The following is a 19,064-nucleotide window of genomic DNA, read 5'->3' as shown; positions in this document are numbered from 1 at the left end:
ATGGGGGAGAGAGAGTAGAGAGAAAGAGAAAGAAATGGAGAGGGAAAGAAAGAGCAGAGAGCGAGGGAAAGAAAGAGGAAAGAGCGAGGATAAGAAAGAGGGAGGGAGAGAAAGAGGGGGAGAGAGAGAAAGAAACAGAAAGAGGGAAAGAAAGAGTCAGAGAAAGACAAAGAGAGCGAGAGAGACAAAGAGAGAGAGCGCGCAGTGAGACGGCAAGAAAGAAGGAGAAAAGTTGTCATGGAAGAAGAGGCTGAGGTAGGCAAAGAGAATGAAAGATAATAAAAGTGGAGAGAGAGAACGGTGGGAAAAAAAGATTTGCCTTTTAGCTGAAAATATAGAGTAGCATGCCAATGATATGAGACAAAAAAAAGTACTAACAAAAAAAGACAACAGTAATAATAACAAGTAAAATACTAACGCCAATATAATAATTATAGGACTGCAATAATTATTATTGATATTAATAATGTTAATAAGTATAAGAAGGATTTAATGTTGATACCACTATAAGTAAAGCTATTTTATCTTTCTATTTATTATTTTACTGTTTTTGTGAAATGTTCTAATTCTTAGATATGAATGGGCTCAGGTGTGATCAAATTATTGAACACGAGGGGCGCCTTAAAAATTGTGAAATTAGGCCGGTTATCAAAACAAGTGTTCTTTTCTGTTTGTCTTCATCAGTGTCACAGTAGGGTCAATATTCTATTTATCACGGAGCCGGTGTGCCAATGTTTACCACTGGCACTGCCCACTTTGTAAGCAGTAGTGCCATATGTAGTATCCATGGCTTTAAGGCGCCGCGTCAATGTGAAATTCATATATAAAAGCAAGTAAGAGGCTGGCACACACATCACTGCACACGCATAATCCTTCCCAGAAGCCGTGTCCCCTGCTCGGTGGGTGCGACCACCGTACACAAAGGCCCTGGATGTCCCTCGGGCTGGGGGATGCCACGCAGGGTTGGCATAGCGCACTCTGGGCGTTTTCATCGTGTGCCCGCCAGCCCCTTCACATGCCAGGCCTCCCCTGCGGGGGTGAGCCAGCTGCACAGGTCCTGGGGAGTGGGCAAACATATGCTCCATTTGGAAAGGCGAGGTCCCGGACCGGGGTAGCTGGCTCTGCAAAGGGGGCTGGACTCGGATTACATGCAAATATGTTTACATTTATTTCTCGCAGACAGGAACGTACACTCGTCCATCTTTGATGTCCACTGCCAGTGACAGCACTGTGCTATGTCCTGTTTTACTAGGAATATTTGCAGTTTACACCTCGAGGAGGGGCATCTAAGGATACTTGAGTGGTTCCGGAGCGAAGATAACAAGCATTGGCAAGCTCCAGTTCAGATTGCCGATGTCCGACATTTGTGTCTGCCAATGTGCAGTACGCCTCGGCGGGCTCCTCCCGACCTGAGCAGGGAGATGGTGGAGGCTTGCTCGGAGAATGGGCGGACCAATGGAGGACTGCTTCTGCTGTGTTTGGGTTTGGAGGGTGGAGGGCGGCGAATAATGGAACGGAAAGCAATTGACTAAAACAGCGCTTGTGCACTTGAAGTCAAACAGTGCACTTCATAAATATATAAAACAGCATTAGACATGCTGCATTTGGTGGGGGATGGACAGAGACAGGCGCCGAAAAGCAATTTAAAGCAATGCGTCGGGTGAGGGCAGGAAGCTGCCAGATGTGGAAATGCGAGCAGCAAAGAAAACAAGGAAAACGAGAGGCTCATGTGGCGTCGCAAAAGTGAAAGCAGGAGCGCGAGAACCGACGCTGCTGACGCCGCCGTACACGCTCACAGCTCATTCCAGCAGCAAACGCGCGCTCACAAGGCCAAATCCGAGACGGAAAATGCGCGCGTCCGACTCGTGTCCACATATTAATAAGCATATAGGTATACTAAAGTATACAAGAGGTCCATCGCTACGCTCGACCTAAAAAGGGCAGATGGGAGGACCCTGCAGATTACAGGCCAATAAGCCTGATAGACACCCTGCAGAAACTCTATGACAAACAAATCTTGGGCAAATTAAATGACTTGAAAGCGGAGAATGACATACTTTCACATTGCCAGGCTGGCTTCAGAGTTAAAACAAGTACTATCAACCAAGTTTTCAGACTCTTAAACCTAGCATGGAAGTTCACAAGGTTAAAATCCGAACACTTTTATGATGCTTTCATAGATTTGAAAGCAGCATTTGACTCAATTCCAAGAGATCTTTTATGGGGAGCTTTACGCCAGCAGGTAGTGCCAGAGGCGATTTTAAAACAGATTGTAAAGCTTCACAATGGTAACTTTGCTAAGGTACGCTGCGGCATAGGTGGTGAGCTCACAGAGGAGATCCCTGTCAGGAGGGGCGTGCAGCAGAGCTGTGTCCTGGCGCCTGCGTTATTTCTATTATAAGTAAATGACTTGGTCCAACATCTGCAAAAAATCAGCCCACAATTCACCGAAGCTTGGAGGAACTTATATTTGCACCATTACATTTCTGGATTGCACAATTATACTATCCCAAACACCAAAGCAATTTTAAAACCTACTTGATAGTTTTAGCCACTATTGTAGACTAAAGGGCCTTGAGATAAATCCCACTCAGACCAAATATATGGCCATTAGACCATATAAAAGCTTTGGGACTCACCAGCTTGCTACTGTGGCTCCTGGCAGCTCCTAGCGCCACGTACTTTGCCCCTGACACTCGTGTCCCCCCGCCGCCGCAGCCTTTTGGAACCCTGGTGCGGCCGCAGTGAGGGGGGACTACATCACCCAGTGTCCCTAGCGGCAGGAAGCCGCACACGCCTGTTCTGCGCCCGGAGGCGCATACAAATCAAGGCGAGCCCCTTCAAATCTTTGGGACTCACCAGCTTGCTACTGTGGCTCCTGGCAGCTCCTAGCGCCATGTACTTTGCCCCTGACACTAGTCTCCCCCCACCGCCGCAGACTTTTGGAACCCTGGCGCAGCCGCAGTGATGGGGGGACTACATCACCCAGTGTCCCTGCCGGCAGGAAGCCGCACACGCCTGTTCCGTGCCTGGAAGTGCATAAAAATCAAGGCGAGCCCCCGTGTCGCTGAACTCGCACGGGTGGCGCCGGGCTAAGACCGGGCAAAGGGCGACTTATTAAGGACTGACTTGGAACACTTGAGTATTGCGGACAATAGACTTTGGTATTGTAATATAATTACCCACCTTTCGGTGTTTTAAATGTATTTACAAAGTCAATGATTCTTGATTTGTAAGCTCCATTTAATTGTATTTTAACATTTAATTATTGCACTAGGATTCTAACTTAACGTACATATCTCTCTTAAAATTTATTTTGATCTCTCTAATAATATTACGGCAATTGGTGTAACTCCTAACCATGACCAAATGTAAATTAAACAAGGGAATTCCTAGTATCTCTGAGACACCCAGAACCACGATAGACTGCTAACTGGTTAAGGCGGTTAGTGCTATTAACCAGGAGATTGATAAGGCTCTTGTTAGGACTAGGTAACCTACCTGACCCCTTAATTACGATTTCCACCCAACATGAGTCTGGTCCCAGGATTACTACACTCATTGTAGCTACCCAAGATACTATCCTACCTATCCCTGATGCCACCAGTAACTCTGAGCTAAATGGATCTCCCTGTATTCTTATAAATAATGGTTTCCCATCCCCCAAAAGAAAGCAGAATTGTAGGAGGGCCCAGCCCAAAGTGCTGAAGCAGGGACCTGTTAAAAAAAACATTAATGTACCTACACACGCACCTTTAGTGGAAGTACAAACGATAACAGGAACCCTTACTATAGAGCAGGTTAGTATGGTCATAGCACTAGTAACAAGCTCATTGGTAACACAAATTAAGCCTCTAGAGGATAGAATAGAGGAACTTAAAGGAGAAGTGTGTAGATTAAACGACGTAATTACAACGCTGGGAAAAAGCCAGATAGGAGGTACTATTGGGAATTCAGACTGCACCCAAGGACATGTAGCTGCCCAAGGGAATGAAGGTATTTGTGTATTGACAGGAGGGGAAGGGCCACTTAATAGCCCGACTCTAGGTTCGCAAAATTCCAGAAGCACCGAAACTATTTCGGGACAGCGTAAGGAAGCATTAGGGAGCAGTCTCCCCGGGAGAAGTAAAGAGGCGACACAGGCTGACACAATTAGCCTAGGAAAGGATCGACAGGAAGGAAAAAGATCCAGGACAATTGATCTGCCCCCAGCATGCTGTCCGTGCGTAGTTGTACTGGCAAATGTCCCCCCACTTACACTAAGTGCCATAGAATTGCATGACTCACTTAAAAACAAGGTTGTCGACTGGGCCCACCATAACTATGGCTTCCCATAGCCTGTGTAGATCAAATCCTTACAAACAGGAGAGTCAATTGGATTGGTCCATCAAATAAAACCTTCAGGGGGGATTGTGTAATTGTTAATTTTAAAAATCCTCATTCCGCCCGGATAGTTTTAGAAAAAGGTCCCACACAGCCCCCGAATGGTGGAAGTATCTCGCTGCTACCGTTAGGGTTCTTTTACAGACACTCAAAAGCTGATAGTCCCATGGCGCAAGACTGGAACCGGAAGAGACCTAACTCTCATACTCCAGTACTCAAATACTCCATTGTCCCGACGTCTAATAGATTTGCCCCTTTAACATCACTAGTGGAGATAGACTGACATAACCCCTACCGCCATAGCACAGGTATGGTGGAACAAGAAAGTGCGACTCTCTTAGGGGTTGCAAAACAGTCAGAAATCCAACCCTTGTCCAGGTTGAGAGTAGTACAGGGGATACAGGGGATATTAGGATAATAAAAGAGTTTAATTATGGTAATCTACTAGATGTACATTTGGAAAGTCCTGTGAATTGTTTACCTAAGGAAGTAGTAGCCACGCCAAAGGAAACCGGCTCTGCGCCACTCCTGTTGTGCGAAGTAGTTGACCCCAGGGCAGAAGCCTATGGTAAGAGGTATAGCCTAATTACTTGGAATATTGCCGGGTGGTATAGTAAGAAAGATTCACTCGGCTGGAAGGATTTTGTTAATAGCCACGATATTCTATGTCTCCAGGAGACATGGTGTACGGAGCATATTAACTTTGATGGGTATGTCTCATTTAATCTACCTGCCCTGGGATTTGCCACTGGAAGAGCTAAAGGAGGACTTTTAATACTCCTGTCTGTCAAACTGCCAGTGGAAGTCAAAATGTATAAAATAATTGGATGCCATTCCCAAATTCTGAGGCTACAACACAAAAATGGCCGTAATGTCCTGTTAGTTAATTACTACAATAACTTGTTTGATTCCACACGTCATAAAGTGGTTACCGAATTAGAGAATGTACTAGATAAATTGTGTTCTGACAATTGTGTTAATTTAGATTTTATTTGGGGCGGTGATTTTAACATACCCATGTGTCCCCTCTCTCTAACCAAGGCCTGTGGGTTTAATGATGATTCAGGTGATGAATGTGTTCACTTTTTGCATAGCATCTACGGAGAGGCGTTGAATTCCGTTATGGTCAAATTTGATATGGAAGTGTTGCAGTGTGCTAAAGATGGGGAGGGTAATCCTCTACCAACATGCACTATTATCGATCACCTGTTGGTCTCTGCGCATATTAGTGCATACTGTACCACCCCAGTGATATTGGATCTATCCGTTAGTGACCATAACTGTATTGCTTTAACACTATGTATTTGGGGCTTTAGAGGCCAGATTACCCAAATCACTGTAGATGATATTATTCCATAAGTGGAAAGGGGAAAACTCAGACAAGTTTTTAAAAAGGATTGTTACCGCTTGTCAATCCGAGTTAAATGACTGTCTGGATAACAATGCCGATTTTTTGCGTACTATATTGTGTTTTAGCAAGATTAATGGTATAATCAATAATATCCTGACTGCATCCAAGGTGAATAGACCAGAGCAGAGGAAAGGGTGGTTTGATCATGCCTGCACTCAGTCTTTGTTGCAGTTAAAGCAAGCCCTGTCATGTAGACCTAGGGACAGGTCAATTGTTATTAACCTGAGATTAGCCTACAAAGAACAGTTAAAGAGAGGGAAGAGGGAGCTTCAGGAAGATGCCTGGGGCAAACTGACTATGGCAGTAGAGATATCCAATAGCAAGCTCTTCTGGGACACAGTTAACTCCCCTTTTTTAAGAAATGAGGACGCCCCCGACCTAACAACTCACGTTAGTGAGGAAGCTTGCGTCGCACATTTTACCAGTATCTTTGACCCAGGGGATGCGCCCTCAGAAACTAGTGGGGATGTAGACTCTTGGCCAATTCTCGCTCTTAACATCACACTCTCAGAGGTAGAATTTGGCATTAGGAGTAGTAAGGGAGGGAAAGCACCTGGGCCAGATGGCGTGCCAGTTGACCTGTATAAAGCCGAACCGGCACTCTGGGGACCCGTATTGACCAGAGTTTTCAATGCGGCTGCAATGGATAGCGCACCATCTACTTGGGGCGAGTCCACAATTATCCCCATATTTAAGAAGGGAAATAGATCCGAAGCTAAAAATGACGACCTATTTCCCTTTTAGATTCATCTATGAAGATCATGAGCAGGGTCCTGTTAGTCAGGCTAGAAGAGTGGGCAGAGGATAATAGGATTCTGGCTCAGTCACAATATGGGTTTAGGAAACGGCTGGGAACCCTGGAACAATGCATTAACTTGGACCTTTTAATAGGAAAATATACGTGTGCAAAGCAAGGATCACTCTTTCTTTGCTTCGCAGATCTAAGTAGTGCATGTGACCTAGTAGACCATGCCCTATTATGGCCGATTTTACTGGGTCTTGGTGCACCAGAGGCAATTATTTACTTTCTGGCTAGGCTTTACACTAAATTATCTGCTTGCGTTATGGACAAACCGGAGAATGCACTCCTAAAATTAAGGTTAATCTAGGTATTAGGCAAGGCTGTGTCCTTGCGCCCCTTCTTTTTACCCTTTTTATTAACGCTATTGATGCTGAACTTAAAATGGTTAAACGTGATGCACCACAGGTGGAGGGCCACGATGTACCAGTGCTGTTATACGCAGACGATGCAGTACTCCTCTCAAGGACACCACTAGGCCTCCAGAGATTAATGGATAAATTCACATATTTTATTAAGGGCAGAAAGCTGCAGATTAATAAAACTAAAACATACACTTTGATCTGCGGCCATAGAGCAGGAAAAACGAAACCCTTTTATATAGATGATCAAAAAATGTTAACAGTTGAAAGGTTCTGCTACTTGGTTATAATCTTCACCAGTAATAGAATGTGGACACAGGAGGTATCGAATGTCAGGGCTAAACTGGCCAAAAGTGCTTATGGAGTTTTTAAATTTGCTGCTAAACTTGGGACCGTCGATTCATATCTTGCATATCTACCGAACCAGATGCGTATTGATAGCACTCTACGGAGCTGGGGTCTGGGGCTACCTTCGCCATGTAGACCTATAAACAGAGGAAAATAGGTTTCTAAAAAAGTTACTCTGCTTACCTATGTCAGCCTCCTCCGAGCTTATACATAATGAAGTGGGGATGGAATACTTGACGGATTTAATAGGGCTAAGACCATTTATGGTGTGGAGATCTATATGGCTGAAGGAAGAAACTACTTTCAATAGAAGTATTATTAATGCCTGCCTTCGCCTGGACAAATGTCTGTAGATCCGTTGGCTCAAATATGTAGTGTCAACATTTAATGATATATTTAATATAAATATCATGGAAAACCCCAGCAGTGCAACTGATATTCCCAAGGGAGAAATTAAAAATACTTATCTGAGGAAGAAAGTCCTTGACCGTCAAAGTACTAGTGGGCAGTTATTAACCTTTAAGTTTTATTTTTCTTACGCGGCTACTGATGGCTTCCAACAATACCTAACCACGGTTACTAGAACATCGCACCAGTTTGTACTCACTAGAATGAGATTAGGTATTATACATCACCTGGTGGCATTTCCATGTATTAAAAAGTATCCTACTGTCCCATGCCCATGTGACAGAGTCACAAAACAGAGCATTATGCACTTTCTCCTCATTTTTTATTTATACCTGCATCTTCGTATTGCTTTTCTTAAACCTCTTTTTAAAAAATACAGCACCTTATCTGTGAAAACTGCTATGAGTTTGCTGTTCTTATTACATGAGCCAGATATCTTTTTTTTTACTGCAACATATATTCTAAAATCAATTGCTCTTAGAAAAAGTATGTTATTTTGATATTTGCTGCCCTGACTGCTGCTATACCATATCAATGTACTAAACATGTTTTACATGTTCTCTGTGCTCTTATGATTTTTTTTAATTATCGAATGAAGCTTACTGAATCTGAATCTGAAAAAAATATCCCTGAACAAAGTGCCATTGGAGTGTGTTTCTAATTTTGTTTATCTGGGGTCATGCTTGACTCCACATTGTCCTGGAAGCCACAATTAAATAAGTTCAAGACAATTTTATTGTAACACTCTATTCCTATTGTAAAAAAAAAACATCACTCTACTTTGGCCAAGGCCAGCTCTCTGGCCCTGGAAGTCTACAAATCTAGGGCTGAAACCTGCTGCCCTTTATGGATCAGAGCTATGGGGTGGTGACAATTTGCAGTCCTTAATTATTGGGGAAAACAACACTTTGAAAATGTTTACCTCCCTTCCCCAAAACACTCCAGTGATTCCGCTAACATATGACATTGGTATAAAAAGATTGGAACATTTAGCCATATGGAGATCCCTGCCCTATTGGGTCAGAATTTGGACCACTGAAGAATTGGAAATATATAGGCAGAGCCTATGTGAGTTACTGGAACTCGCTGCCCATCACCCTTTCCCATGGTTCACCCACATAGGAAAATGGCATCTGGACCTGGGCTTGAGCAGGTTTTGGGAAAATCCCAGCCTATTGATGCCAGAATCAAAGAGAGAGATTAAGCACATCTATTGAAATTTGTTTTTGCACAAAGTCACTTTAGATTGTGCGTCTGGGAGACTTACCACACAATTTCTGTCTTACAAAGTGATCCCAAGTTTTGAACCGTTTCTGGATGAGATTGAACCTCAATTAGCAAAGACACTTTACCCGAAGTTCAGATATGAGATGCTGCAGATCAACTCTTTTACATCTAAGTGGTCCATGCGTCCGGTTTTGGGAAGGGACTCCAGGTGTACACTGCCCCTGATTACTAAGGAATTACTGGCTAGCCTAATGGGGTGAGTAAAGTCTGGGTCGCAGGTGGATCCGTGCCCCCCTAGGATATTCAAGCTAGCACTACCAGGAATAGAGGACGATGTTGTTGCCCACCTTAATAGCTCTTTGGAAACAGGACTGGTCCCCACTAATTTCAAGGAGGCATGCCTGATTCCTCTCCTGAAGAAGCCAGGTACGGATTCTAAGAACCTGAAAAATTTCAGGCCCATTTCCCAGCTGCCGTTTCTAGCAAAAATTCTGGAACAACATGTTCTCATACATCTTTCCAGCCACCTTGAAAATAACGAGCTGCTAGAACGGAATCAGGCGGCTTTTAGGGCACATCATAGTACGGAGCTGGTGATGCTGTCCATTCTCGACGATCTGAGATGTAGAGCGGATAAAAAGACCCCGGGCGCCCTGGTGCTGTTAGACCTCTCCGCAGCATTTGAAACAGTGAATCATAGTCAACTGCTGTCGCGGTTGGGAGATTTCGGCATCCAGGGAACTGCGCACGCCTGGTTAACCTCTTTTCTACAAAATCGATCGCAGAGAGTACAACTGGCAGACCTGGTTTCAGCATCAGCCGGCATTTCGTGTGGAGTGCCGCAAGGATCGGCACTCTCACCTCTCCTTTTCAATGTGTATCTGCAGCCATTGATCTCGGCATTAAAATAGATGGAATGCCAAATTTATAATTATGCAGATGACACTCAGATTGTCATTCAAAATGAGGACTCACCCTGTGCACATGCGAGACTGCAAAACATCTTGAAATACACGGTCAGCTGGATGTCCGCTAATTCTCTTAAGATAAACCCAGATAAAACAGAGGTGCTGCCAATTACCATCTCCGGTAGCCCTTGGAATGATTTATCCTGGCCGAAGGAATTAGGGCCGTTTCCAGAACCGGCAGTAGCTGGGAAAAGTTTGGGTATCCGCATAGATGACAAACTGACTATGATGAAACTAGTATCTTCAGTCGTCGGAACATGTCTAGGCCTTTTGAGACAACTCCGGAAAATCTCTCAACTTCTGTCCCCGGCAACTCTGAGACACGCTGTATCAGCCATGATTTTGTCGTGCTTAGATTATGGCAACTCGCTGTATGCTGGACTTCCCCAGAACCAGATGACTAGGCTACAAACAGTCATGAATGATGCAGCCAGATTGGTCTTCAAAAAACCGAGGAGGACACGTGTGACACCTTTGTTGCGCAAGCTACACTGGCTGCAAATCAGACAAAGAGCAATGTTTAAGGGACTCTGTATCATCCATAAAGCCCTATATGGAAACGCGCCAAGCTATATCAAAGGGCGCCTGGTCCCATATGTCCCCAGTAGGGCTCTTCGTTCAACAGATGCCACTCATCTGGTCCGCCCCTCTTTAGACTATCTGCCATGGGCGGGCGTGCCTTCTCAAATGCAATCCCAGTGGCCTGGAACAACTTGCCAATACATCTGCGCAAAGAACCTAGCCTCCTGCCTTTCAGGAAGATGCTCAAAACTGTGCTCTTCCGGGAGGCATGGGGCTCATCCTAAGGTTGCTCTGGCCCTGTGAATATTCTGTGTGTACCTCTGGACAAGCGCTTAGAGACCCCTGGGTGATAAGGCGCTATACAAATCTAAATAAATAAATAAATAAAAATACTCTGTTTGTTAGGCGCAAATTAAAATATTGCCCTTGTATTATTTTTCTGTACAGCATAAGACCAGGAGAAAATGGATTAGGTTGTGATGTAAGAATTAAAAATATAGGCATCACCTAGAGACACTGCGAATACTGATAACAGTCACCTCACAACTTATTGTATTTGGCGTAAGCAGATTTTTTCTGGCTACCAGTATTTTAAGGAAAAAGATTGGACAAAAATTGTAATACTTTTATTTTATAATTAAGTTTTATTCTTTTTTATATATAAATGAATATGCTGGTCTAGCATAACTCAAGTGAATGTATATTAGCAAGAATACATCTCACTGGCATAATGTGCATGTTTTACCCTTTCTAGTGCAATCTTTAAATATTATTTGGCCAGTCGGGGTTAATATGCACTTGCACTTTACTTTATTCCCGCAACAAATTAAGCTGACCATTGCGTCATAATATCTCGACATAATGGGAATTTTAAACTGTACAATTTTTCTGCACCTTTATTTATTAATGAATATTGTAACCAACATTTAGCAAAACGTTTTTAATAAGTCATTCGTAAATGTTCTTTTATGATTCTTAGAATCGAAATAAAGAGAATTGAATTGACATTGTTTTCTTAAAGGTGTTAGTCACCTTTTCCTTCCTTCACCATTCATTATGCCTCAGTGGCACTTTAATTTAGCTTTCACTTTTTTTGATGTGTACTCCTTTAAAGCCTCTACACAATTATCCCCTCAGGCTTCTCTCCTTGAAAACAGTCCTTTATGTGACAATTATATTTCCCCACAGAGTAAGTGAGCTGCAGGCCTTATCATCTAAGCTGCCTTACCTGTCAGACAAAGACGAGCTTTGTACAAGAGGCTCCTTTCTAACGAAAATAGTCACCCCTTTCCTTGTAGCCCAATTTATCACCTTGCCTACCTTTTATGCTCCTCCGCATCTCTCTAAGAAAGAGGAGCGACTCCACCGCCTGGACCCAAAAAGAGCCTTGTCGTTCTACTGTGACGCACATGAGTGGGATCCGGGTGGACAACCAACTCTTCATGGGGTATGTTGGTGCAAAGAAAGGTCGGGCTATTCAGAAGCAGACCATCTCCAGATGGGTCGTCCCTTGCATCAAAATCTGCTGTGCACTAGCCAAAAAGCAACCTTCTGAACGTTTGTGGGCTCGTTCCACCAGAGCTAAAATGGGCACCAATGCATAAGCTTACAGAGTTCTGATCCTGGATAACTGCCAGACAGCAACATGGGCTTCCCTGCACACGTTGACAAAACATTACTGTCTGGATAATCAGGTCTGCAGTGATGGATACTTTCCCATTTCGGTACTGCAGGACTTTCACGTCTGAAATTGGTTCGCAGACCCTCCTCCAAGGATGGTATTGCTTGGGTATGTATTCTAAGGTAAAGAATCTGCATCTAGAAGTCTCTATCAGACTAACAAGTTACTTACCTTTGATAACGCCTTATCTGGTAAAGACTATATCTAGCTGCTTATTCCTTACCGACTCACCCATCCTCCTTGCTCTGGAAACTGATTTCTAGGGACAGGGATGACCCCTTACAGGGCCCTTTTTTTGACACACCAGTCTTCCATGTTCTTCCTGGCTCCGAGCTTCTGGTGTGGAAAGTCGTGAAAAGTAACTGATGTCATTTCCAGTGCAGACAATACCAACGATAGACACGAAACCAATCAACGACACCTACGGGTGCGCTGGGGTACTTCTCACAAAACATCTTCTGGATCCAGTCTGATGCATTCGTGGCCTGCAATACTTGTGGGTGGAGGATTGCGCGGGGCTTACCGTGGGTGGGAATTGGGTTAAAATAAAAATAAAAGAGGAAAACTTACCTTACGGGTCCCGCGCCCCCTCTGCTCCTGGGACGGGTCCTGCGTTTTCCTGAACAGAAATAGGAACATGCATGATCCCTCCCCTCCTGTAATTCAATCACAACGCTGCAATGGCAGCATTGTGATTGGTGCAGAGTTGCGGACAGCGCCCAGCCGGGCACCTGTAGGGAGGCAATTTTCTCTATGTAGGCTGCAGGCAGCCTACATAGAGAAAATTTAGACTGCGCATGACTGCTTAGGTCAGCCCCAGGGCAGACCAAACAGTCAGGGTACTCAAGAGTGGTACAAGCCACTCCTCCCCGACCTGCCTGTCCCCAACCAGTCATACCCTCCCACCCACCCCCAACTAGGCATTCCCTCCCGCCCACTCCCATCCTGGCATACCCCCCCACCCACCCCCATCCAGGCATACCCCCCCACCCACCCCCATCCAGGCATACCCCCCCACCCACCCCCATCCAGGCATACCCCTGCGAGTGCGAGAAGCAGAAACATAAAATGGTATTAAAAATACCATTTTATGTTTCTGCTTCTAACCCTGCGAGAAAGCAGTGAGGCGGCGCTTCTCCTCCCTAATGGAGAAGCCGCCCTTGGTCCTACACCTGGGGAAATTCTAAGGTAAGGAATTTAGTGTCTACTAGATAAGGCGTTACCAAAGGTAAGTAACTTGTTCTTTAATCCCTGTTTCTATTTGAGCACACTGGATCCGCAGTGATCTACATATGTGATGATTTGAAGATGAATGTCAGCAATAATTTAGAGGATACAACACAACTACTGGATTTCTTCACCACCTTTGAAACAAGTTGCCACACACGTTCCTGATTATAGAGAAACTAGGCATCTAAGGACGCTCCTATCGCACTGATAGGGCATCACACACAGTTGATTTTTTCATTCGAGGGCTCAGAGACTATTTCAAGGGATGTCTTTCACCGCTGTATGGCAGCCACAGCAGCATGGCTGCGAGCCAATGCGTTGCAATTCAACGGATCGAAAACGGAGGTACTCCACTGCTCTTTGGACCGAACTCCCCGTACATTACCGGACGACTTCTGGCCAATGTCCATCCCGGGATCGGTGGAGGCGGCAGAGTCAGCTCGTAACCTGGGAGTTCTATTCGAACCCAACTTGCAGCTTGATGCCTCCGTAAATAAAACGGCGGCAACATGCATGGGTCTGCTCCGTGCTTTACGGAAAATCCTGCCACTTCTTCCACGGGGCTCCAGAGCTGAGGTAGTGCGTAGTTCCATTCTCAGTAGGATCGACTACTGTAACGCACTACTTTTGGGTGCCCCGAAGACTCTGATCCTAAAGCTCCAAAGGATACAGAACATGGCCGCTAAACTGGCCTTGTCTCGACCACGGTCCGCCTCTTCATCGGTAGCTTTGGCCGATCTACATTGGCTTCCAGTCCAGCAGAGAATCGCGTTTAAGGCCCTCTGCCTTGTCTTTAGGGCCCTGCATGGACTGGGACCAATACCTCTTCAGACCCTCTTCCTCTGGTATCAGGCAGCCAGACCTCTAAGATCATCTTCGGCGTTCTTGGTAAAAGTCCCTAAAATTAACAGAACGAGAATGGGTGGTCGTGCTTTCAGTTTTGCGGCTGCCACGATGTGGAACACCCTCCCCCTAGCATTAAGGAGCTGCCCTGATCTGCTCACCTTCAAAAAGAGCCTCAAAACTTATCTGTTCCCCAGAGTAATGTAGCTGTTTTAATAGATGCACGGTTCGGTCTCAGCGCCAGGATACCCTTGGGGGTGACAGCTGCGCTTAATAAGCAATAAATACATACATACATACATACATACTCTCTTTCCCCTTTCACTTCAGCGCCTGTCCGCACTGGATTTAGTATTCCCCAGGGCTTGTTCATCTGATTTCACTCCTTCACAAATTTCTCTCCTTCACAATGCCTGCCTCCGACTGCTGCTGGCCCTTATGAAGACCGTTAACCTATCTCACATCAATCACATTAGTGACATTCAGAATATCATAAATATGGAGAATCTGCTGGAATGACATACATCAAAGCTAGTCCACCACCTCTGAGCTGTCAACCCAACCAGTGGATGCTGAGTATCCATGTGAAGCTGAACTCCTCACAAACTGAGACTCTAGTCTACAGTGAATGGGAGAACTATCAGCCTTCAACCATCTGGCCCACACAAAGATGGCAATCTCTCAGTAAGAAATCTTGGAGAAAAATCACTCATCCCAAGTAAATTAAGCTATACGATCCACTGTCAACAGCAAGCAAATTCTTTGATGCATCTTCCTATGCTTATGCTTGCCTCCTAAGGTGTAGCCTACTATTTCCTTTATCATATCCCACCTAGAGTGCACAAACATATGTAAGGTTACCGCTCTTCCTACTCCAAAGACTTCAGCAGAAGTAGAAAAATTCCGACACCTTGGCCTATGTGACGCCATCTGAACAACCCTCCAAGTGCTCAACTACCCAGGCTCCTTCTTTATGGCATTTTATTTTATCAAAAGTGCCAGTTCGAAACAAGCCCAATCTTGTTTCTTGAAAAATTTCAAAGGTACCCTCAAATAAGGCAGTTTTTTTCAAAGTGGCAGACTATCCAATTCTGCAAGAAAATGTACATCAGTGGAACTTTCTTCCTTGTACAACAAGGAAAATTGTGGAGTGCAACCTCAGCATAAGCATCATTGAGATTGACCTGGCTAAAGACCCAGTCAGAGTAGTGTATTTTATGAAAGTCACTACAGCCCCATATTGAGTCTATTTCTCACTCCTCACAGGCAGTCTGTGGGCTACACACACTTTAAAAACATAAGTGCCTTTGTCATAAAGTGTGTGAATCCTTCCTAATGAACGGAGTTGGTGTGAATCCAAGTCTCGAACAAATGTAACATTCTCCCATCAATCCACTATCAACGAAAAAGGGGCAGATAGAGGAGCCCCACTCTGGAAACACAGTGAAGGATATTTTAAATAACAATTGGAAGCAAGCCTCGGTATGTGTCCGTGGTGTACTTTTGCCCTGTAGTTTATCCTTTGAATCTACAATAACCAGTACAGAAATATGAAGTGAAGGAGAGGAGTACTATGAAATATGGTCACAATTTATGGACTCGGAACTATAGAAAAATGTAGACGTAATTATGCGGTGCGGTATTTACTTCACGGACTGGAAGCAATATATTTCACCTTGATTTATGGTCTTGCAAAACCTTATCTGCAATGTTCTAAATGCCTTGTACACTCGATCAGGTGGCAAATATATTTCATTTATTTATTCATAGAGGAGGAAGATAAAAGGTGGAACTATTTTGTTGTATTTCGGTCTGCTTTTCAGTGTGATCTTTGATGTGTGAACTTTTTGTTAGAGAGTTTTAAAGATGTAAAGTTGTATTTAATAAAAAAAAATTAAAACGTGTCGTTCTTAGTTTGATACGAAGTTCAGAGCATAGGATAACGAGTGCAGAAAGTTGACTTAAAAGAAAAAACGTTGTTTACCTTTAGCACTGGAATGTTTTATAGGAAGACATTAAACATCTCATAAAAATATGTACTGTTAATTGCAAACACACAGCATGCTACTTTGGTCTGAGGTAACTGCTTTGAAAGAAATGTAGTATTTAGCACTAAAAGCAGTGAAATATCACGATATATTTCAGTTGATGGGTTTTGCAGCTTTTGGCTCATAACGTTTATGAGATTGTTGAAATTTTAAATGAATTGCATTCGATGTTTCGTTGGCCAACCTCATTCAGTGCTATTACAAATGCTTTAAATGTTTTAATTAAACCGGTCTAAAGCACAGTAGTGCAAGAAAACCACAATTTTTCATCCTTTTCTAGTGCTTTAAGTTGTCAGGTGATTGCGCGTAATGAGGTAAAAAATGTTCTATTAAATTGTTTTTGCCTCAGAATTGGATTGTGACAGGTTTAAAGTTTCTTCATGAGATAATTACCATTCCTGGACATGAAAATATTTGTGCATTTTTTTATGTGGTCTACATCATGCAGCCGAAAAGTTAATTGTAAGCAACCAGAAGACAAGGCAAATTTATTATAATTATTATCTTACAATTATTATCTTACTTAACCTTCTGCAGTTGAAATATGTTGTACCATTAGTTAGTCACACTACAGCATTGCATGAGCTTTGATCGTGACCTGTTCTTAGCATATACGGGCACTACTGTATACTGCAAAAGTCAGTGGCATAGGCTAACTACATGTACCAATTAGTATGGCGGAGAATCAGAAAATATGAATACCAGACCACTGATTTTTGGGTTCGTGAATAATGTGACCAAATGTTGGCTTTTCCTAGCCCTTCCCCTCAAAGAGGGGTATGGTCAGCTTGTCCCTAATGGGCAGAGCCAATATGTTTTTGGAGTGGGGTCTGCAAACCCATATAATGCTGGTGGAGGTGAGAAATGTTCATCTTCTAGCAAACAATTGGAAGACATTCTCAGTGTCATGTTGGCGGTCCACGAACCTAACTGCCATAAATGTAACAAATGTGTACAACACAATGACCAAAGTCATGATGTTGAGTTTGGGATGTTCATACAATAAATACGAAAGCTTCCATACCCGATCTACCTGATCGTTGTGAAATATTCCTTGATTGACCTTGAATGGACACGTTTGTTTTGACAATTTTATGTATGCAGATTCAGTGTAGGTGATGCAACTACATCTGTATAAAATGCGAGGTCAAAGATGCCAACTCTGTAATCATCATTTATTATCACTTTGGGGTATATTTTTAAGTGCCTCCTGCCAGACAGGTGTTAGCTCAAGATGAAAGACTCTTCTGGACGAATCCAAAAATGTGGTCCGCTGAGAGCCTGCCCACTGCTTACTGTTAATTTAGTATCACTCATTTTCTTGCTTCTTTTTTCAGGGGCTTTCTTTCTTCTTCTTGTGTTTACCCCTCCCTTTGAGCATAGCTATTTTACAATAATTTTGATTGGCTAACTAGTATTCTTCCACTGGTCACATTGGGCAACAATCTTTTACTACTTTTTATACACTTGAAGAGGTTAGGTGTGTTTTCTGGAACTTTCCTTCATGCACAGCTTTCTACCCACCAAGTCCCTGCACCACCCTTATTAAGCGCTCCTTGTTACGCCTACCACTACTTATTCTCCCATTTGCAGTCTGTGTTGCTCCCTTTTGACTGTATCCCGTCCATTGATTCTTCCACCTTTGCTCCCTGTTATAATAAATATTTTTGCCCTCATCTATTGGGCCTGATTATTGCTCTTCTCGCCCGCTCTATGTTGCTTCGTCCCCACCCGTTCCTTTGTTGTTACCTCACCTTTTGCGGTAATTACAAAAAATAAAATTAGAGAGCCTGGCTGCTACCATTTGCTGCAGCACTGCTCACTTTTAACAAAATGTGGTGTCTTACATCTGGGATCAGTATTTTTTTTTTTTTTAATAACCCTCAGTTCGATCAGTAGCCATTGTGGAACATGCATGTGCACACTTCATCACACGTGTGTGCATACGCTACAATACTGCACCAATAGTGTCATGACACTCACGCACTATGTACGTTTCAGGTCATGACAATTTTTTTACCAATGCTGTACAGCATGGCCAAAAAGCATAAGCAAATGTACAAAGGCAATAGTTTTTAGCTTTCCCAATGCTTGGTTATTTTGTTATGGTCTTTGGTCTTGTTTACTTAAAATAAATGAGACTTTCCCAAACAAATTGTTTTATTTTGGTTGATCCTTTAAAAATGTTCACGCTTTGCTGAAGGGCTAAAAATGTCAAGAGTGCAACCCTAGCAGTTTCTTTTCTTATCAAACTTAAAGGCAGAGTCTGCTATTTTCTATCCAGTTATTTTATTTTGATTTAATTCCATTAAACAGTCTACATCAACTCAAGGAAATAAGTGCATGCATATATCAATGGTTGTATCCTTGCACCTCTGCTACCTCAAACTACTTCAAATTTAAACTTCGATTAAGATTGACTGTAAGGAGCTGATGATGTTTCTGCTGCTAAGCATTATTGAAGTGATTCTGTATGCTAAGACCTTTGAACCTCATTGCAAGAAAAAACCTCCAGATGCTAAGGGAAGTTGAGGGGGGAGCCTGGAGTCCAAGAAAGATGACTGAGTTCCCTTGAGTTCCACCAGGACCAGCCTAGCACAAGCTGATCCAGACTAAGGAGGAGCATGGAGGCCATCAGATGTGGAAGTTAGCCTGCGATGTGACTGAATGCCACTCATTTAGTTTACCAACTGTAAACTCATGGAAAGTGATCAGAATCAATGTTCCTTACTGGATACAGAGAGTTGAGAGAGAGAGACTGAGTAATCATAGAACATGGACAGTTTGGCTTTGGTGGCCATCTTGGCACTACATTATAGAGGCCAAACTACCTG

At 43.5% G+C, this 19,064-nt stretch overlaps 1 protein-coding gene across 1 annotated transcript in view; it reads left to right on the top strand.

Annotated features, from left to right (window-relative positions):
- Positions 1-19,064, top strand: part of DOCK1 (dedicator of cytokinesis 1) — a 1,358,032-nt gene that overhangs the window by 437,296 nt on the left and 901,672 nt on the right. The window lies entirely within an intron of this gene.

This window comes from Lissotriton vulgaris, chromosome 5 (genome assembly GCF_964263255.1).
Source record: "Lissotriton vulgaris chromosome 5, aLisVul1.2, whole genome shotgun sequence".
NCBI lineage: Eukaryota > Metazoa > Chordata > Amphibia > Caudata > Salamandridae > Lissotriton > Lissotriton vulgaris.
The sequence above is the reverse complement of the archived record's forward strand: the minus strand, read 5'-3'. Positions and strand labels throughout refer to the sequence as shown.